The sequence below is a fragment of the Meleagris gallopavo genome, chromosome 6 (assembly GCF_905368555.1).
Source record: "Meleagris gallopavo chromosome 6, MGAL_WU_HG_1.1, whole genome shotgun sequence".
Taxonomy (NCBI): Eukaryota; Metazoa; Chordata; class Aves; order Galliformes; family Phasianidae; genus Meleagris; species Meleagris gallopavo.
In genome coordinates this window covers 38576366-38598354 of record NC_139409.1, presented here as the reverse complement: position 1 = coordinate 38598354, position 21989 = coordinate 38576366, and the positions used below count along the sequence as shown (strand labels likewise).

At 41.7% G+C, this 21989-nt stretch overlaps 1 protein-coding gene and 1 long non-coding RNA gene across 13 annotated transcripts in view; one reads left to right on the top strand and one right to left on the bottom strand.

Moving 5' to 3' along the window:
• Window positions 1–21989, bottom strand: part of RBMS3 (RNA binding motif single stranded interacting protein 3) — a 700434-nt gene that overhangs the window by 445289 nt on the left and 233156 nt on the right. The gene's annotated exons all lie outside the window — the stretch shown is intronic.
• On the top strand, window positions 54–21370 carry LOC146544143 (uncharacterized). The gene is made up of 3 exons (XR_014883962.1): window positions 54–700; window positions 2768–2883; window positions 5888–21370. It is a non-coding gene; the product is annotated as an uncharacterized LOC146544143 (long non-coding RNA).

Here is a 21989-nt window from a genome sequence, read left to right as displayed (position 1 = left end):
AAAAAAAAAAAAAACAAGGGAAAAAAAAAAAGAAAAATAAAGGAAAAAAAAAGAAAAGAAAAAAAAAGGGGGGGGGAGGGAAGAGCCTTCCCCAGCCTAGTTGCTGCTGCCTCCCTCACGGAGTGACATGGTGCTCGGGGCTCGTCCTGTCTTTCATTCAAACCCCCTCCGCGCCGCGCCGCCGGTGGGAGGGACCTCGGCGCGCCGCTCCCCCGGGAGGGCCGGCACAGGCCCCGCCACCGCCCAGCGCCTCCGCCCTCCGCGGCCCGGGGCTGCCCTGGGACCAGGGGATCGGGGGATCCCCGCGCCGCGGCCGCGTGTCCGTGGGGTGGTTCGAACGCGGCAGCCGAAGGTCGCGGAGTCGCGGCGCTGAACGGGGAGGGCGTCGTCCTGCCGCTGCCGCCGCCGCCACCCCCCTCCGCATCCTCTCCTAAACGGCTCCGTGCCGTCACGCGGCACTTCCTCGAGAGGCCGGGGGGCGACCCGGGGCCAGACATATTAAACATATACTTTGTTACGGCGCTTATATAAGACTTGCTTATTGAAAGTTGGAACAAAATGGAGGAAGAGGGTAAAGAGGAAACTCCCCCTTCCCGACCCCGGGTGCCTCGGGAGCACACGGAGCACAGAAGTTACCCGCAGGCTCCGCCGCCCCGCGGGACCCGACGAACCGTAGGCGCGCACCCAGCGGGCGGCCCAGGTGAGGGCGCGGCGTGGCACCGTGCGCGGTGCGGGCGCACACCTGCGGGCATCGCGGCCGCGTGGGCCTGGAGAGCGCAGCGTAAATCACAGCCAGAAAAGTGCGTGAGGAACAAAATGTTTCCTCTTGTACGCAAACCCCTGCATTTCTCTTTCTCAACGGCAACAACAACAAAAATCTCATTCCTTTGGCGCGTCATCAGATTCCTGGGCCTTTCTACAGTGGCTTCGCCTATTTATAAATTTGGGGGGAAAAGCGTGGGGCGGCGGTTTCTTTTCTTGCTATTTCAACCATTGATAGTATTGCAGTGGGATTGTCAGCTGCTGTATTATCAACCAAATTGCTTCAGAAAAAAAAGAATTATAAAAAGAATTTCTTTAAAGGGACTCTTCTCAAGGCTGGGAGAGCTAAAATTGAACTTGCCAGCTGTGTTTTGGTTTGCAGCACGTGCTTGCACATGACAGGAACATGGAAGTATCACACTTCACGCTGGCAGCTCGCTGTTCATGTCAGCAGAGGGTTTTGTTGTGGAGTCCTATAGCTGCCCCATTATCAACAGGCAAAGGGAAACAGCAGAAGGAAATGGGCAGCATGGGAAGCAATGGCACACCCAAAGCACTGCCTGCAGCACACTGAGGTTTCATGGCCAAGCAGCACTCAGGTACCTCCCCACATGGCAGGAACAACAAAATGCCACACTCACACAAGTGTCCAGCCCTTGTTTCAGGAGATACACTTTTGGGGAATCTGTTCTCTGTTCTGAGTGCACTGGCATTTGCCCATCTCGAGGAGCACTGCGAAGCATGGCCAGCACCTAGCTTCCCAGCCTGCAGGTACAAATTCAGAAGAAAGACCCCAGCAAACCGCTATTTGTCCTGCAGAAGCTGGGTGCAGGGGCAAAAGTCAGAAGGCATACAGAAGCAGTTAGAGAAGCTTTGTATTTCCAGCTCCCAGCCCTATGCTTACTTGCCCTTCCTGCTCAGCTTTAAATCCACTGCCTCTCCCAACAGTACACAATCCTCCAGCAGTACTCCAGCTTATGCTCCTTTCTCTCCCCTCGCCTCCCCAAGGGAGCAATTGACAGTTGAAGGGTTTGTAGCTATAGGGCTGAGCAGGGATTGCTTGGCAGAGCACTGTGGTTTCAGCACGACAAGATTCAGGTTGCTCTTCAAGCTGTTTCTTCCTCACCTTCTTACTCCTCCCTCAGAACATTAACACAGTTTTTCTTCCTAAGTGGTTCAGTCTTACAAAAGGATGTAACCAGATATGGGAGAAGAAAGAACCCATGTGGAATACAGGGTGGAAAAAAAAAAAAAAAAAAAAAAAAAAAAAAAAAAAACCAAGGAAGTAGAGAAACTGTGCACACTGACTGAAAGCTCTATTTGAACATGCAAGGTTTGCTGTGGCCATCATGTTGTGACCAGGAAAATGTATTTTCTCTAACTTATCTGACTGCTGTGATCATTTCATATCATGCTATGAGATTTCAGCACAAGATTTCCACAGGTGCCCCACTGCATGCTCCGACCTGTAGTACCAAGTTTTCCCAATTAGGAACACATTAGGAGGTGCGAGAGAAGTTGGGCTGTTCTGGTGGATGTGAAGCTGGACATGAGCCAGTAGTGTGGCCTTTCAGCCCAGAAAGCAAACTGTATCCTGGGCTCCATCAGAAGAAGCATGGCCAGCAGGGTGAGGAAAGTGATCTTGCCCCTGTGCTGGTGAGGCCTCATGTGGAGTACTGCATCCAAATGTGGAGTCCTCAGTACAGGAGAGACATGGACCTGTTTGTGCACATCCTGAGGAAGGCCACACAAATGGTCCAAGGGACAGAGCACCTCTTCTATGAGGACAGGCTGAGAGAGCTGGGGCTGTTCAGCCTGGAGAAGAGAAGGCTCCAAGGAGACCTGAGAGCAACCTTTCAATGTCTAAAGGGAGAGAGGCTGTAGAAAAGGAGACAAACACTTTAGAAGAGTCTGTTGTGATAGCACAAGAGCAAATGGTTTCATACTAAAAGAGAGGAGATTTAGAGTGGATAAAAGTATTAAAGTTTTTTGGTTTTTTTTACAGTATGGGTGGTGAGGCACTGGAACAAGTTGCCCAGAGATGTGGTGGTGGAAGCCCTGTCCCTGAAGCCTTTCAAGGTCAAGTTGGATGGGGCTCTGAGAACCCTAATCTAGCTGAAGGTAATCTTTTCCTTGCAGGGAGGTTGGACTAGATGACCTTTAAGGGTCCCTTCCAACTCAAATGGTTCTGTGATTGAGTCTAATATTCTCTGCCCTCAATGAGCCTGCGTCCTAAACACGCAGATGCTTTGAGTTCCCCTTTATACCAGTAATCCTGGCAAGGTGCTGAGCACTTGAACCATGCAGCAGAGCCTGCTTTTCACCTCACATGATTGAGCCTTCGGAGATGCAAGATAGAGTGAAGCCAGTAAAAATAGAAATCCAATATAGAAGAGTGGGGGGCCAAAGGGAGAAGGCGGGAGGCAATATAGCAGAGCAAAAATGCAAATGAACAGCCACAAAAGCAGATTTAGATAGCACACAGCCTCTGAACAAATGCTAGTGCTGAAAAATGGAAAATTTCCATTTGCAAAATACAGACATCAAAAAGATCATCTGTGACTTGGGAGCACACTGTTTAAATAGAATCCCCTTCATTTTCTGGCCTGTGCATTTGAATAACCGAATCCACTTGCAAACTAAAAGAGCAGTTTGCCTACGGAGTGTTAAGTATAAATGTTCCTCAAAAGAAAAGACAAGCTGTTCAGTCCCAGCAAGCACCAGCAAGCAAACTTCACAACTTCCCACAACTGGATGCTCGTTATCAAACTTGACCCGGGAGCATTCATGGGAATCCAGCAAAAAAACCAAGTTCCAGTGCACCTGAAAAGGAATTGCTGCACTGGTGTCACCCAGTGTATGGGGAGATTCACAAGACAGGCAAGCAATAAGAATCTCTTCGACAGGAAATTTAGAAATGAAATGAAATAAATGGGAACAAATCAACTGTAAACCAGACAGCCAAATATATTTGAAGACAGACACCAAAGGATATTAACTCAGAAACAACCAATGCTGTGGATAAGCAACCTGGAGTTAACTGACAGGAAAAAAAATGAGACTGCTTCTCCTGGCAGACTGAAGTAGAGAAATTACATGTTTGGATGTATTTTTACATTTCATGAAATACAGATTTCTTCATTCACAAAAAGAGTCAAAAGAAAAACACAGACACCAAGTGGAAAAATGTAATTCAGGGACCCTTTTTTTACTAAAATACAGTTGTACATACGCTCTTTCCTTTTCTCTTACTCCTCCTCTTCATTTTCCTTCCCCTTTCCCTCTTCTTTTTCCTTTTCTTCTTCTTATTTCTCTTTCTCTTTCCCTCTTCCTTTTCCTTCCTTTTTCCTTTTCCTCTTCTTTTTTCTCTTTTTCTTTCCACCTTCCTTTTCCGTTTCCTTCCCCTTTCCTCTCCCTTTCCTTTCCCCTTTTCCCTTTTCCTCTTCCCTTCCTCTCCTTTCCCTTCATTCCTTTTCCTCTTCCCCTCTTCCCCTTTCCCTTTTCCTGTTCACCTCTTCCCCTTTCCCATTTTTTTTCCTTTTCCTTTTTCTCCTTTCCCTTTTCCTCTTTTCCCTTTCCCCCCTTTTCCCTTTTCCCCTTCTTTCCTTTTTTCTTTCCTTACCCTTTTTCCCTTCTTTCCTTTTCCCTTTCCTTATCCTTTTTCCCTTTCCTTTTTTTCCTTTCCCTTTTTCTCTTCCCCTCTTCCTTTCCCTTTTTCCCTTTCCCCTTTCCCTTTTCCTTTCCCTTTTTTACTTTTCCTCTTTTCCCTCTTTCCTTTTTTTCTTCCTTTCTTTAGTGTTTTCTAGCTATTTTATCAAAACAGCTTCTTAAGTCACATGTATCTGCATAATGAAACAATTCGAGCATTTTCTAGCTCCTTGCTCTTGAAAAGCAGTAATACACATTCTAGAAGGACCAACTTTTATCAATATTTTCTAAGTAGGACTAGAGAAAATTCTTTCGTTCAGCAGCAGTACAGCTGCCATCACTTAGAGCGATATAATAGGCTAAGGAAAAAAAAAAATAGCAACGATTATCTTGAGCTTACATTTTTGACACTGTCTCTCTGCTTTTATTCTCTCTATTTACTCATTAAAGCTAGTTTCAAAGGAGACCATAGTGATGCTTGACAGCTTGTTTACAATGGGTTACAAGAGGAATACTGATTTTATTTCTAGATCTGTCAGCTCCTTCAGTCCAGATACTTTAAAACTACATTGATGAACACAGGATCTTGCTATTTATTACTTAATTTATCAGGTTCATTTGCCTAAGGATAATTAACTCAATTTCTTTCAAGCAATATATCCTGGTGCAACCAGAATCAGTAAAGCATGCAATAGGCATAGAGGAGGTGGAGAAAAAAGACACTGAGGAACAAAACAGCTTTGCAGCAATAGAATTAGGTGCCTTTCTGAAGGGGGGGAGCACCACAGTTTCCAACCCTTCCTGGAGTTACAGAAAGAGAGACCCCAACATTAACACAGTAAAAATTCTTCCCTGTCCCAGTCTGATCCTGCCCCCCAAGCAGCATTTGGTTGTGGCAACTGCAGATGGAGCTGCAGACAGGTGAGATTTTGGACAGTAGCAAAGGCTTGCCACAAAACTACCATTAGATATAATCATTTTTCATCTTATCATCTTCCAGATTAATAGTATAGTTCAGATATTTCCACTGGTTGACATTTAAAGGTCCAATCCTAAAGGATGTCTCAGTGACAGAGCGGAAAATTTCAGGAAAAACAGTGAACATTCACTGATAGCAAACTGTTTGCATTTTCCATCTGATACAATCTTTTGCTTGCACGAGCAAATGAAACCAGCAGCCAGTTGTACAGACAGTCCAGCATTATGTGTTACAGTCCTCTTTCTGCAGATGTTAGTGGACACAACCCCAGTAAATAGTAGGAGGGTGATCAATCCCTGGAACAGTCTTCCCAGGAAAGTGGTTACAGCTCCAAGCCTTCCAGAGTTCAAGGAGCAGCTGGACAATGTTTTTAGACATAAGGTTTGAATTTTGGGTAGTTCTGTCTGGAGCCAAGAGTTGTACTCCATGATCCTTTCGGGTCTCAACTCAGGATATTCCATGATTCTGAATAATGTTGCCTTTATCATTTGTCTACAGCCTTTTTCATATTCTCAGAAGCCTTGCATATGTTGATTTGTTCTGTGATGTGGAGGAGAATAAAGTGACACAACTAACCAGTGGCAGTGTCCAAAGTCATCACAACAACTGGTGGTCGTCTGTCCTCACCACCATCATAACACAGTGAAGGCCAAAGCAAATATGATCAGAAGGTAAGGACTGGTGCTTTCTTCAGTGCTGGAGGAGATTAATGAGTGCAAAAAGGGGTCCAGTGGCAGAGAAATGCAGCAAGGAAACATGGGAGAACAGTACAGATGTAGTGTCTTACTGCTGCACCCTTAAGTAGGACCCACATCAATCACTGAAGGCTCTCAGAAAACACCAGGATTTCACATAGGTTAGAAGACATGCCTTTCAAATGTTATTTTCTACAGCAGCTCCACATCACAAGGCAGTAAATATCGAGCCTGTTCTTGAGTCTATATTCTTAAGATAAAAAGGGGAAGCTTTTTATACTCCCAAACAATGGCAGCACTAACCAAGACCATTTTGCTACTGCAGCACATTAACATGATGCTACCAGCATTGCAAGGGGCACAACTTCAGAGAGCGAATTCTTCACTTCCCTCCTTCCTCCCTCCAACGTCCTGCTTACTAGACGCCTTCTCCACCCCTCTGTTTACTTAATATCAGATTGTAATCAGGAAACATGAGCTTTTTTCTTGAGGAAGTTTATTTCTGAAGGTAATGGAGAGACGTAAATATGCCGCCTGTTTACTGAGGCTCATAAACACATAAGAACACAGGCAATTAATTGTCACTGAGAGAGTTCCAGTGAATATGGAAAACCCTAGCTTTTTAGGGCATGTTTAAATGAATTTTCACCCATCACGTACTGAATTACTTAGTGAGATATTAATTTTGTGCTCCAACTGAGGGTAATCACAGAACAAACCAGCATTATTCACACTGCTCTCTGAAACTGCAGTGAGGGTAAGCTTAAGAACAAAGGCCAGTGGGAGTCGAGCCTCTTGACTTGAAAGGAATTATCTCTTCCTCTAATTGAAGCGAGGGCTGTTTTGTTTTGGTATTTCTTTCCTTCCTCTTGCTAAATTTCCAACAGTAACTCCTTGGGAGAATGTCTCCTTGCAATGGGCTAAAGCCCAGGATCAGCACCTCTCTGCATGGGAAAATTTACTAAGATGAATGTACCAGCATCCCTGGCAGCTGGAGTTATAACAGCATAGCTCCCCATGCGGGCATACGCCACTAAGTGGCCCCATGTGCGTAAGCCCAGAAAGTTGAGAGGTTCAGGTCCTGTTTGCTGGTGCTGCCCCTTCCCAGGCCTGTGACCTTGAACAAACCCTTTCTCCAACTCCCTCCTTCCTTGCTCAGTCTTGTGAACTTCAATTGGAATCTTTCTGCAGTGAGAGCAAACTCCTGCGTCTTATAGTATCACAGGGGAACCTCAATTTTGGTAGGGCACCACAATGGCACATCACCAGAAATCTGTAACAGCGTGTGCGAACAGCTTGTTCTTACGCCATCCAGACAGCTGGTGTTAGGTGACTTTCACAGGCTGGGGCATTTTTTTGCATGGGAAAAAGTTAACAATAGGCAAGAACAGAGGGTCATCTCAGGCGAAATTCCTTTACTATCAAATATAGTACTTTCAGATTTCTCCATAGTTATCCTCCCCAGCATGCCAAGACACATTTCTTCTTGTCTCTTTCATATCTGGCAGGATTTTTTTGTCCACTAAATAACTCTTCATCTAATGCTGGCTGTAAATAAGGCCTGAAGGAGCCTTGGCTAATAAATTCCATTTCATTTGTTAAAGTCCCCTTTCTAAAATGCAGTAGAATTACAGCAATACCCTTGCAATTTAGCCCAAAACTTTATTCAAAAGCATTTGTAAAAATACTGCTTTTCAATTACTACTATTGCAAGTTCTATGGTTATGAAGAAATCTCAAAATATGACTTTTTTGTTGTTGTTCTAATTTTGATCTTTGATTTTAATTTTTTTCATAAGAATGCTGTCTGGACCCAACTGCAATCAAAGTTTTCCCCTTTGATCAGGAAAAAAAAATGAAGTCTAAAACAAGTCTGTAGCATTTTTTTTTTTTTAAATATCTTAAACAAAAATTCTTTTTTCCTATATGTATAGAAAAACATTGTTTAGGAATTATTCAAAGTACCAGCACTTACATCTGTCTCTAGTGAACTGTGTTCATCGGTTGTTTGGTTTTAATTGAAGTTCATGACTGGGAAAAACAATTTGTACTTTAGCTTGCCCCAGTAAACCCTACAGTAATTCAGAGTCTATTCAGTCCAAAGTGTTTCATAAATAAACTAAAAACATGAGTTATGAGTAGATGTAATCTTTGGATCCAACAAAATGCTATTCTTCTCCTCCTCACCTAAACACAATCGGGAAGTGAAGTGGCAAGTGCATAAAAACACTTACTAGATCCTCTAGTGCCTTGTTATCAACATGTAAACTTTCCTGTGACATTACAAGAAAAACTGGGGAATCAAATAATATGGAATCAAAAGATTGTGTGCAACAATTCCCAATAGAGGGGAAATTTCCGGCTCTCAAATTGTCCCCTGCCCTGATACAGAGACAGGCACAGCAAACAGAGAAGTACAGTACTGCAAGACGAGTAGGAAATTCCATGTGCAGATAAGCTGGAGACTTGAACCCATTCTCTGTTTTTCAAATCAGTTCACTCTTCTATAGGAATAATGGCATTTTTTGTAATAGACAGCTTCCATTTACCACAGAACCAATGCAACCTGCCGTGCGAAATCAAACTTTATGTCACGCCAGATTACTGTCCATCATAACCAAAGAAAATGTATTGAACGGAATATATTTGGCTTAGGAAATCTGTATTTTGTCAGCTGCAGTATAACTCATTGTCCATTAAACAGCACCGAGGCCATTCTAAACAGAGCACACTCAATAAATGTTTAACCTCCCAATCCTATACTTGTCAACTTTCCAGAACAAAAGTCATGGTGCTACCTAACATCTAACAAAAACAGAGTCAGTGCTGCCTCTTTCCTGTACCAAAAAATTATTTGGGCAAGAGATCAGTTATTTCTTGCAGATAGACAAATGCTAATTATAGTTCAAATCTTCCCTCCCTTTTTCCCCTCTAGCATTTATTTCTTTACCCTCCTCCCTTTCTGAATGCATCTCTTCTTCAGTCTTTCTCATCAAATATCTTTTGCTTTCAAAAAAATCTTATGAAATCTCTACATTCTCCTTCATCTACAAGTTATCTGTTTTGAGAATAATTTACCTGCTTTCTTTTATATATTCCAGCTGGAGATTTTAATAAAGCACAGGGACTCGAGGCTACCGTATTTTTATTAAGGGATGGTGGAAACTTTATAATGATTTCTATTCACAATTCAGCAAATGCACTTTTCTATTGTTCTACCCTATTCACCTCTGCCAACATCCTATTCCCAAATCCTTTCTACTCTGTAGTTCTTCATCTGTTTTGTCTCTTCTTCATTACTGTCCCCACCTAACCCCTGTCTTGCCAACATGAGTACTTTCCTTTTCTTAACCTTTTCTCCTTCTTTTCTTTTTGGTTGCCCTGATTTCTCAGTCACTGATGCTTTAGGCTCCACTGATAATTTCCTACTTATGTCTCAGACCTTTGAATGAAGAACCTAAATATTCCTGGGGAGTAAAGGACTCTTTTCAACTTCAAAATCTATCCTGCTAGGTTGGAGGAGAAAGCACTGTATGCCATAAACACCTAAATTCCTGTAAGTTGAGGTACCTCAGCAGCCCTGGGGACAAAGTTAGGGAATTTAAAATATAGGGGAAGGTGAGGATATTAAGTTTATTCACAGGGGAAGAATTGGGTCTGGCAAACTGAAGAGTCAATCAGTTTCACCTCTTACTGAATTATTTTCAATAAAACAATATAAAGAAGTTTCTGCTGAGTATAAATATATTCTCCTAACAAGTCCAAGTTGCACACCCTTGACATCAACACACTTATCTTTTCACGATCCCACAGAAGCAAAATATATCAGTTTAAGATGTAAAAGCAATCTTTGCCAAAGATTTCTCACCTCATATACAACAAGGTAAGAATGATGAGAAAAAAACATTCTGAAGGAGTGTGAACAAAATATTAATCTTTTCATACAGTTTTCCAGCTAAAATACTGGCACAGCTTCTGCTTGCAGATAATTTGTTGTTGGTCCAAAGGTAAGCAAAGGTAAGCATATTTTATTCTGTTAAGAGTTTGTAGTAGAAAACAAACAAACCAACAAACAAAAAACCCACCTCAAAAGCCTATTTCATTTAAGTTTGGAGTTTTAGAATTAGAGACATTTTTGTGCCCATAATCTTATTGGAATGTTTTACCCAAAGGGTCTGTAGCATTCTGTCACTGTGATTATTTGACATTTCCCATTTCAGTTAACTACTACTTTTACCTTTTGAGATGAATATTTTCATCCTGTAGATCATTTCCTGTCACCATGAGGTTGAGAAATTTCAGTCAAACTATATATCTTTTTTTGTTTCTCAAGGAAGATACAAAGTTTGTTTGTTTATTTTTGTTGTTTTTTTTTCTTGAGTTGGAGCAAAACAATGCCAAGTGGAAGCAAGAAAATGTCCCAGGTCATCCATCTTCTTTTCCTCAGACAGTGGCTGGAAGGAACCCGAGAGAAGATAAGATTTCTTACTGCAATTTGCAGAACAAAGACCTGAAATTTTGACCAAAGGGCGAGTCTTTCTGTTAGGTTATTCAAATGGTTTTGTCCAAGCATTCAAGGACATATGGGAATCCTTGTGTGCACAAAAAACACATTCCCAGTGCTTCTGCATCTATTCCCCTGGCAGCAATGGGAACGGCACTTGCCTCCCTCTTAGCTGTAGAGAGAGCACAAGTGGGATGCAGAGGCGCCCAAGGAATGATGTGCGTAGCAACACTGGTCTCACCTGAGCAGTGTGGCATGAGACACACAGCACAGCTATAGCAGGAGATGTTGGCACCTAACTCTGGCAATGCTAGGAGGTATTGCTTTATTTTCGTGAATTATGAAACTTTTGTGATGCTGGGGTGTCACCTATTGCTCACTGAAATGAAGAAAGAGCCTAGAAAGAGACCGAAGATTAAGATGGGGGACAGCCTACGTTATAAGGGAAGTCTGAGACAATAAACCAAGGCACTGAATGTAGAAGGAGACCAGTGCAAATGAATATTACGGTCTAAAGTAGAAAATGATTAGAGAGCTGGAAATAGCTGTGCAGAATGGGAGGTGAGATTAACAATAGAGGAAAATTAAAAAAGAAGAATAATCAGTGATGGCAACCAGATAGCTGAGAAGATCCAAATGAATTCAGGGAGCTAGACAGGACAAGAAACTCTGCATTGGTGAGGTCTAACCTGGAATACTACATCCAGATGTGGAGTCCTCTGTACAGGAGAGACATGGACTTGTTTGTGCAGATCCTGAGGAGGACCACAAAAATGATCCAAGGAATGAAATATCTCCCCTATACAAAGGCAGGCTGAGAGAGCTGGGGCTGTTCAGCCTTGAGAACAGAAGGCTCTGAGGAGACCTGAGAGCGACTTTTCAGTGTCTAAAGGGAAAGAGGCTGCAAGAAGAAAAGGGGCAGGCTCTTTAGCAGGGTTTGTTGTGATAGGACAAGGGGAAATGATTTGAAACTAAAAGAGAGGAGATTTAGACTGGGTATAAGAATAAAAGTTTTTTTACAATATAGGTGGTGGAGCACTGGAACAGGTTGCCCAGAGATGTGGTGGTGGAAGCCCTGTCCCTGGAGACATTCAAGGTCAAGCTGGATGGGGATCTGAGTACCCTGTCCCTGTTCATTGCAGAGGAGTTAGACTAGATGACCTTTAAGGGTCTCTTCCAACTCAAACAATTCTCTGATTATATGAAATGGGAGCAGATGGAAGGGGCAGAGACATATAGGAGGAAAAGAGGACAGCCCTCATCTGCTTCCTGGCCCCAGATGACGTTGAGCACACTTCTGCTGCCACCAGCAATGACCTACTCCCAGATGCAAAGCATCCCAGCCCTTTTAGCACTGGTCCACATAGACAATTAAAACCCAGTGCTGCCAGGCTCTCCATGTCTGTGTGATAAATAGAAAGATTTCAACCTTGCTGACAATCCATTTGTCAATACGCCAGGGGATGGCATTTTCAGGTTCTTTTTCTTTTTTTTTTTTTTTTAAGCTAAAACCCATTCCACACATAAATTAAATTAAAAGAACAAGGGGGAAAACTCCATACGATCCCACATTTAAGGTTAATGAGTGATGGGATAATTATAATAAATAATAAAAAGATAATAAGCATTCACAGAGAAGCCCATTACAACTGCATAGACAACCATTACTCTGTAATTTTATACCTTTTGAACACTTGACTTTGCAACCGTAATGCTTTTTTAACATTGTTTTTGCCTGTGTAATGATATATAACAATCTCCAGACACCATCTGCAGTCTTCAGATTTCCTTGATCTCTTTCAAACTTTTAGTATTAGGTATGAGAAGAGGAAAGTGATTACTTCACTGAGCAACAGCCAGGAGATAGAGAGGGATGCATCCGGTTGTTGTTTTTTCTCCTTGCATTCATAGTTCCTGTCTCAACAGTCAGGATTGTGCCACAGGTGCTTAGGCTTAGTATTTCTGTTTTAAAGCCTCTGCATTCATGATGATTCTGTCAAAAATTCTTGATTCTGCAGTTTGCTTCTCCCATTGGTCTGACAGCCAAACCCAAGTTAATGAGGGCACAATTAAGTATTTAATATTTTAGTTAGGGCTGTGGCCAAAAGGAAGGCACCAACCATTTTCTTGACTCCTTTTTGTCTGACACTGTGCTGATTACTTTAGCTGTAAGCGTTCTCCTTCACTGCTGGGCCCCTGCTTAGACATACTACTAGGCACATTTTTTTTTAATTGGAAAGAGGCACTGCATACTTACAGACTATCATTATATGTCAAATTTACTGCTAGGAAAAGCCAATATTAATAAGGGTTGCTTTTGCGTTTCTTGAGGCATTACATATTTTAGTTGCAAATGTCAACTCTTAGCTAGTTCTTAGCTATTGTTCCCACAGTATCATAATATCACTAAACGCCCTGTAGGACTATCCCAGCCTCTTGTCACTCTAGCAACTCTGGGTCACCTTAAAGTCATTGCAAGTCTCTAAACATTTGCATTACTCAGACTGGAATCCTAATGTGTACTGTGTAGCAACCATCGCCACACCACCTGCATGCTTATATGCAGGTGGCTCTCTTGGCAGCTGAAGTTTCTATTTGAAATAAAAGAAACTGTTTACAGTAAAGAGCAGATAATTTGGGGGAGCAGCTCAATGACTTGACTACCTGTGTGACACACACTCTCATTTCCATCCGCACGACCCTGAAGCAGTCATTGCAATCTGAGTGGAAAAGGGGAGTTAACACTACATAATAATCCATAAGAGCCAATCTCTACTCAGCAGTCTTCAAACAGCAAGCGAACTTGTCTTCGGTGTAAAGTGAGAGATCAAGCAAAAGGAAACAGCAGAGAAGGAGGACAGGGCAAATGAAAGACCCGCTCTGCATGCCTCTCTGAGTTGGTCTCTTCTATTATTAAGTACCAGGCTGCAAGAGAAAGGTGACAGATCCCATGCTCAGCAGTCATTCACTTGTTCCTCAGTGTTACAGTGAGCAGTACATGTAATTCAGTGTCTACATCTGTAAATAAGTAAATACTCACCAGTATAAAAGTGGTGAGGGAGTGGAACATGTTGCCCAGAGAGGTGGTGGATGCCCAGTTCCTGGGGACACTCAAAGTCTGGCTGCAAAGTGCTCCAGGCAAACTGATCTAGCTGTAGCTCTCCCTGTTTGTCACAGGCGAGCTGTACTAGATGGCCTTCATGGGTCCTTACTAACTCAAAGGATTCTATCATTCATTCTGTAATGTAATGCAGTAATTTAGATGCCTCCCTGCACAAAAGAAGCAGAGTAGTGCCTAATTCAGATGCTAGCCCTGTAACAGCACTAACCAGAAAGGGGGAAAATGGCAGGTGGTGTTGGATACTTAGTTATCTAACTCCTATAAAAGTGAACGGGAACAGAGAATCTGCATACCAACATGCAGTCTTGAAAATGGCCATCACTGAGTCAAAACGATGGGCAGCTTTACGTACACAAACATCAGAACTCATGTAACCCAGGACACAAGCAGGATGATGGGGTGACGAGCGTGCTCGGGTCCTACAGGACTGTCTGGAGGCAGCAAGATCCAGCTGAACAGAACCGTCTCTTGAACATCGCATCCATTCCCCGAACCAGCTACTGAAGCTGCTTCCAGCAGCAGACTTAGCAGGCTGTGCGTTTTGCTGCTCGCGCTGCCCCAGGAGCCGGCCCTGTGGCTGTGCTCAGCATGTGGCTCCAGCAGCCCTCCGTGCAGCTCAGTCCCCAGCGCTGGCCTCCTCCCTGGGGCTGGTGGTTGTTGCACGTCTGCCAGCACAAATAGCAGCGCCTTTTGGCTGGAGAAGAGGTGTCATACCAAGCCCGGGATTTCTGGAATATGATACCGGGATTTCTGCAATAGCCTGGTGGAGCTTCTAACTTTCCACCTTAGCTGCTTTATGTAATGCAAGCAAGTACATTTTAAATGAAGAGTCGCAAAGTAAACAGCTAAAATTTCTGGAGTACCAGAATTAAGGCTGCTTATTCCATCTTAACTACCCCCTTGAGCCTACTCATTAGAATAAAATCTGATGAATCACATGTAATGCTAATGTTAGGGCCCCTTCTCTGTGTTGGATGGGCATCTCTAGATGAATGACCAGTATTTCATATTTTACTTCTTCATTTTTTAATATCACATTTACTGTATAGTATTCAAACTCTGCTCTGAGACAGAATTATTAATGTTTGTACAGACTTTTGAGCAGGTGTTTTTCACTACAGTGACAGCATGCTTTATAACACATGTAAATTTATCCTCCTAAAACCCAGCGTGATATAGAACCAGGTTCATCTCTAGTTAACAGGTAGGCAATTGAGGCACATACAAAACAAAGTGAAAAGACACACGTTTGGAGCTCATTTTGAGAACGATCCTATGTTCAGGATGCTGTGCATCACTGAGCACAGTCCTCCCAAAGCCCAGGAGCCACAATATATACTGACTGTTCCCAACCTAGCTGTAAACCAGGGGTTTCAAGAAGCTGTTGTTGCTATGTTTCCTCCCCAACATTAAATCTGCAGCTCCTTCTCAAAAACATCTCATCCCTGGGGCCCGAGAGGGTGGGTGGTTACAGGCCATTCCTGTCCTTACAGCAGCAAGACATACAGAGTTATGGCCATCAGGTTCTGTTCTGAGCCCTCAACCCACATGTCTCACTCTTCTTGCTCAGCAAACTTAATCCTTCTCTTTCAGCAACAGAAGAGAAGGATTTGTGATGGGAAAGGATAGAAAAACTTAACAATAAGCTGCCCAATCAATCTCTTTCTATATATAAAATTAATGGTAGAGAATTGTAAAATTATCAGAGATGAAACCATAATTTTATGAAATAGCTCAAATACCCTCCAAAGGATTAACATCCACAGTAGATTATCCCCTCCACATTAAAATGGGGTAATGGATTTCTTTGAATAGGATATTTCTTTACAGCAGAAGAATGAGATGCTCTTTTTCAGAGGTCTCCAGTATCTGAATTTACAAATGCCTGTTTTTCTCTTGCTGTTTGCTACAGTCAGTAGAAGCAGTGATCCTGACTGGTGACCTAGGCATGTACTGTTGGCTGGATGCTTTAATATAAAGGGGAGGAGAACACAAGCCACATGTGATCTTGTCTGGAAAGAGAGCAGAGTTCTCTGCTTGAAGATTTCTGGTTGCTAATGGAGTACAGTGGGACTCGAGTAAGCAAAAATAGCATTGTGGTTAAGATATTGGCCTAAACTTGGAAGATGTTTTCTGGTTCTTGGCTCTGCTGCAGACATCCTGTGTGTCCTTGGATAAACGCCTCTTGTGAGGCTAATTTCATTTAAATGCTCACGTACATAGTAATGAGCCTCATAAACAGCCTATAAATATAATCACTTGAAATAATTTTTAAGGTACAATCTCCTGTATTCTGTGAGGAATTTCATGTTCTCTTGGGAAATGGAGAAATGCATTCTGAGCTAGAGGCATGAGATGAATTTGGATCTATCTCAGTTTCAGCGGCATCTGTGTGCACATTTAAATTTGGCATGTGCAGACCATTATGATAAAAAAGAGCCTACATTATTTGCACTATTTCTTATTTTCTTTCTTGTGCTGAAGTTGTTCCCAATTATAGCAAGTCAAATTGTAGGAAGCAAGGGAAAACACACATATAGATGATAACATATTTGAAATATGCATTGGCTTTGTATCTTTTTTTTGTTCAAAATTAAGGCTGGGAACATCCTGTAAAATCTGTGTGCATGCACAGCAGTTGTAATTACTCACACAGGTCCTAATATGTACATCTGGAAGTTACATGCCTTGACATATACAACACTTGCTGATATGCAGTTCATAGGTAAACTTTCACAACAAGAGTGGTCCTAGAGCAAATGCAGATCTGCCAAGTCTGCTAATTAGGATGGTATCTCAACATTTGTGATGCAAGCTAGTGCTCTAGTGCTTCTGGGGGTTTGTTGGTGCTCTGCCTCTGCAACAGATATCCAGAAATTCCAGGTAAACAACCACTGCTCACAGCAGATTTGTGTCAGGTGGGCAGGAAGCACAGTATTGCCTTGGACCCTGAGGCCAGCCAGCAAACACAATCTGTACCATGGTTTGACTACCACAATGCTCTCTGTTTTGTCCCTCAGTCACTCCCCAGCCTCTTCCTTTTCAACAAGAAAGATCTCCTCCAACATATATGCTTACAATGACTATCTAGTTTTTGACCCTCTGTTGCTTATTCGAAATAAAAAGTAACCAAAGAAAGAAAAGTATAAAAGGACCTACTGTAGGAGTATACTCATTGTGCCTACCATCTATGTCTAAGTCAGGTTTTTTAAAAAAGATACCTACCCACTTTCCAAGGTAGATATGTCTTACCCGGGATATTCCATTATAGAGGGATCTTTTGTGTGTGTTTTATCAATGTATTCAGTTAAAAAGATATACACATGCAGACATTTCTGCACTGTTTATTTACAAGCAAAACAGTGCCTATTTGAAAACCCGCCTCCTCAGAAATATGTGTACTGTAAAGCAGAGTGTTTACTAGTATAAAATCATTGTTGAAGACACTCTTGATGGGCAGTGATGGTTTGTTATTTATTTGTAAAGTAAGGGTTGTTTCCCTTGCATCTCCAATAGTGTCCCTTGCACCATGTTGTATTTTCAGGTAACTAGTAATGACAATACCTAAATGAATCATATTACTGCCTCAGTGTCTAACTAGTTAAAAGATGAAAACATTACCAATTTCTAACATGAAATGAAGCAAACAAGAAGATAAAATTAAGATAATCCAAATGTGATCACTTCTACTTGAGGGAAAGAAAAAATAGGCAAGTACATTACCACTCTTTTTTTTTTTTTTTCCTGGATGGCAGTACTAGTGTACTTGAGTTACTCAAGTGAATTCCAGTTCACATAAGGGCAAAGGTGTTTCTGAAATCAACCCCGCTGTCTGGTCTCTCAGAGAATTAAGAACCCTGGCAATTAGGAACAGAGCATTACCAAGCAGCATCCTTTTGTAAGGGAAAGCAGAGAAGACATGAAATGAAGTACCAGTGCCTACTTTTCTTTCCTCCCCAGAATGGCCTGAGCTATTAGCCAAATGTCTCAAGCACTGGGATGCCTCAGTAACAACAAGGCCTGTGGCAAGGCAAGAATCTCAACACTCCCAAGAACTTGTTAATTTTGGCAAGTGAGTTATGTCTGGGGAGGTGAAGTGGAGAAAATGAGGATCTAATAATGTTGCAATGTGATATTATAACATTATGAATAACATTCATAATGCCATCGGATAAATTCCAAAAGAAGACTGCAGATACAGAAAAAAAATTGGCTCATATTTTATTGAAGCTGAGATACGCTGACAGTTCAACAGTAAACTGTATGTACAATTACTCAATAACAGGTTTTGCAGCAAGCTTGGTTAGTTTCCTGCTTGTATCCTTTTGGCGCTCACTTTTTTTTTTTGTTTTGACGTGTAATGACAAGGGCATTGCTCATGTTCACTAAAATACCTCCAACTACATATAAGCTGTGATCAGTATCGCATTTACCACTGTCTCACAGTGCTCCTATATTAGTATTTTCTATTTCTTAGGGTAACACATTTCCAATACAGGCACAGAGTAAATCCAGAATGAGCCTTAAATAATCTTGTTCAGGGCAACAGAGAATAATGACTGTGTCTTCAGTGAGGGGCATAATTACAACAAGCTGTCAAAGGAAACTTTAAGAAGGTTTGGGGGCAGGGGGAATTAAAAGCTATTTACCTCTATCAAAGCAGAATGAATAAGGGTAATGAGTAATAACCCTGAGAAAATGACAACAAAAGGGAACATTCTCAGCACCATGAGTGGGAAATTAATCAAGTCCCTCTTTTGTTAACAGGTGTTGCACAATAAATTCCCTCTGTTCCACCCTGAAAAAGCATCCTTAATATTAGAAAGGAAAAGTTCAGAGAAGTAAACAGGAAAAATATTACCTTGTACTTAGAACGCATCATTTGCAAAGGTCTCAAAGCGCCTTTCAGTTCAACACAGTAATATAAATACTGAAGTTCACTATTTTACAGCATTTTGATTTAAAATAATTGAGAGAACACAGAGCCCTAAATTAACAAGCAGGCAATGGATCCATGACTACAAGATCAGTTTGAACAATTCCAAATGATTTTCAGGAAGCTTCTTGTCACAGCTAACAAAGCACCGGTGTGCCTTCTGGAGAGGCAGAAACTCGTACGTCTTTGTGACATCTACACCACCCGGTCCTCTAAGTCAGGGAACGCTTAGTTTGAGTCAGAAAAGCACAATGCAGTTGTGTAAACAGATGATTGGAAATTGGGAAATCCTTAGTTCTGAAGTGGGATCCAACTGTGCCCCTTTTTTCTGTCCACAAAAAAGTTAATGAAGCAACCTAAGTCGCCCGCCCTCTCTTGCTTCTGAAACACACATGGTAAGATGAAACTACCAATCTCAGTGACCTGCTGGATGGTTTAAATAAATCAACGTGGATGGATTAAATAAGTTCACATCTTTAAAACGTTTTAAGGAAGAAGAAGGTTCTATAAGGATTAAATATTACTGAAATAAAGAGCAGAAGATCTTTTCAAAGGGGGATTAGTACATTTCCTTTCTTTACATATCAATTAATCATTAATGCAGCAAAACAAAGAAAAATTAGATTTGACAGTTCTCAATGAATGGTGTGCACTGCTACATATGCTCTTGATTTGATGCTGCAAATATATATGTTTATTCCTAATCATGTTCCTGAACTGTTACTGCAGCCTAGACTATTAAGATTTCCCATGCAAGATACCTTCTCTACCTTCTCTAATATCCAATCTCCTTAGGTAGATATATAACAGGCATGCACAAAGCACGTTACTGATACCTCTCGTACAATAATTTGAGTATAATTAATTGAGACATTTTGTCATTTCATAGACTGGTTTGTGTGGGCCAAAGAGGACTCTCCCCTGCCCCAAATCCAACAGGAAACCCAACATCAGAGATTCCTGGCATAAGGAGGGCAGTATGGCTGCTGTGTTTGCTGAGGCAAGGGAGAGGCTCTGAGTCAGAGGGTCTTGACTGAGACCATCAGGAACCAGTATCCCAAGGATGGCAGCTGACACTGCAGAAGCTGAGCAGTGGCATATGCCACTACTGTTCTCCTTGGATCTATTCAACAAACTGCAGGAAATTAAGGCTGAAAAAGCCACCAAAGCACTACACAACAACAAATGTAAGGCTTTTCTTTCAATTATTTTTTCTGTTTAGGCAATTGCTGTAGTTGTGTCAATGGAAGTAGGTAGCTGTGAATGACAGTAGCTAGAATAAATAATACCGGATAGGAGGCGTTGTTCAGAAAAGGCTCTGTAGGAAGAAATGAGCCATGTGGAGAAAACATGAGAACCTTTTTACAGAATACAAGGCACAAAATTGCTTTTGAATTTTGTTCATCTTTTAGAATCTATTTAAAAATAAATAATATTTTTCTAGAAACAGTAAATAATTTTTAAAAGAAGGATGTTCCTGTATAAGCAATCTGAGTATCTGTATCCAGAGAGAAATATAGGATCCTAAAAGGTGCAAAATCCAATTCACTCTCAAGCCAATCATCTTCCTCCTTCTTCTTCTTTTTGGAGTAGACTTTTAAAAGCAGCTTTTGAAGTTGTTATGTGCTTTTTTTTATTACAAGTTTTTCCTTCATGACGAACAAATACACTTAAAATAACAGAACATAAATGTGAGAGTAAAGGGCCTTGGATAACTCAATGAATCTATGCCATATTATTCTAGCTGCATATTTAGCCCTCAAGTGAGATGCCACGTGAACATATACAAGTCTTACATTGCGTATTAACTTGCTCTGTAGAATAAGACAGTGAAGCTAATCCAGTCCTGCTGAATTTTGAAGAACCAATACATGTCTTGAAGCACATGAAATCTCTTTTACCCACACAACATGCTTAGAATACAAGCAAACTTTGGATCGTCACTGGCCATGCTGAGCAGGCAGGACTGTGGTTTCTAATCACATCAACCTCAAAGTGATCGTGAAACCAACAGCCATGTCTGAGCAATTGGAAAAAATGATACAGAACAAAGGGGAAGACCAATCTCAACAGGGTTTCTCCTGCAAGTGCACGAACTCAGCTTCAGTGGAAAGTATAAATATTTCATTCACTATTTTGTACTGTATTTCTCCAGTGATTTATGCTCCAACCATTTTTTTTTTAAAGGTGCATTAATGTCTCCTTCTAACAGCATCCTTTCTAAACTTTTCCCCTTGCTTAATGGGCCTGAAGGGATTAAACTCTTAGCAGAAAAATCCATCTGCTGTACATAACATCATAGTATTAGACTATCATAATACCAACTCATTTATTTTCATTTTGTGGAAGTATACCTTCCCTTGAGAATGATGCTACAGGGTATATTTCCTTCCTGATGCTTCCTTTCATGTATTGTATAAAATTAAGGAGAAACACTTGTATTCAGACATCAGAAGCCCAAGGCCCACTTTTTGCCTTGCATTTTGAGGCCACATTATACCAGAAAGATAGCTACGCTGACTAGCAAAGAGCAACAGAAATCCTGCCTGTCTCAAAGAAGCATCAGTGCACATTCTCCACACTCATTACGGTTCTGGCCACTGACCAGGCAGAGCTACTTTCAATTTACTGTAGGTTCAGGTGACTTCCCTGGGCATAAGTCAGAGAAAGCAGAGACTAACATTTCAGCAAGGTCAGCTGTGATCTCACTGCTGGAACACAAACCACAACAGTTAACATCAGCACAAACAACAGTGCCATTCATCTCGCATTGTTGTGCAGGTCTTCATCGACGTGTAGTTACAACTATGCTGTTCCCTTGGTCATGGGATAAATAGGATTCCCTGCAAGAAGTGCTCATAATCTTGATACGCACATTCAAGACCAAGAAATGAAAACAGCATTGAATTCCAGAACTTTGAGGACATATAGTTATCTGGTAACAGCTTGGTTACTTCAGTAACTTAGCTTTGGTAAACTTACCAAGAAGTTTACAGTTTAACTAAAGGGAAAGCTGATGCCCCGTTTGCAAACTAACTTCACTTTAAGCCTCTTAACAGGAGCTGTGAATATTTGGCGCCAGAATCATAAGTGTTTTCTGGTTCTCAAACAGACTATGATGGTCCAGTTAGATTTTCGAAAAGCATCAGAACATCCACTCCAGGTGTACCTGTCTAGACTTCAGGCAACTGCATGTTTTCAATCACTGAAATCTAATTTGGCTGACTTAACCCCGTAGGCACCGAAAGCACAGCAACTACAGCAGAATAGCAAGGTTCTAGGCTACAGAAAGTAAGGACTTACCCAAATGCAACAGTCATGGGCACAGAAATAAAGGAAAGAAGC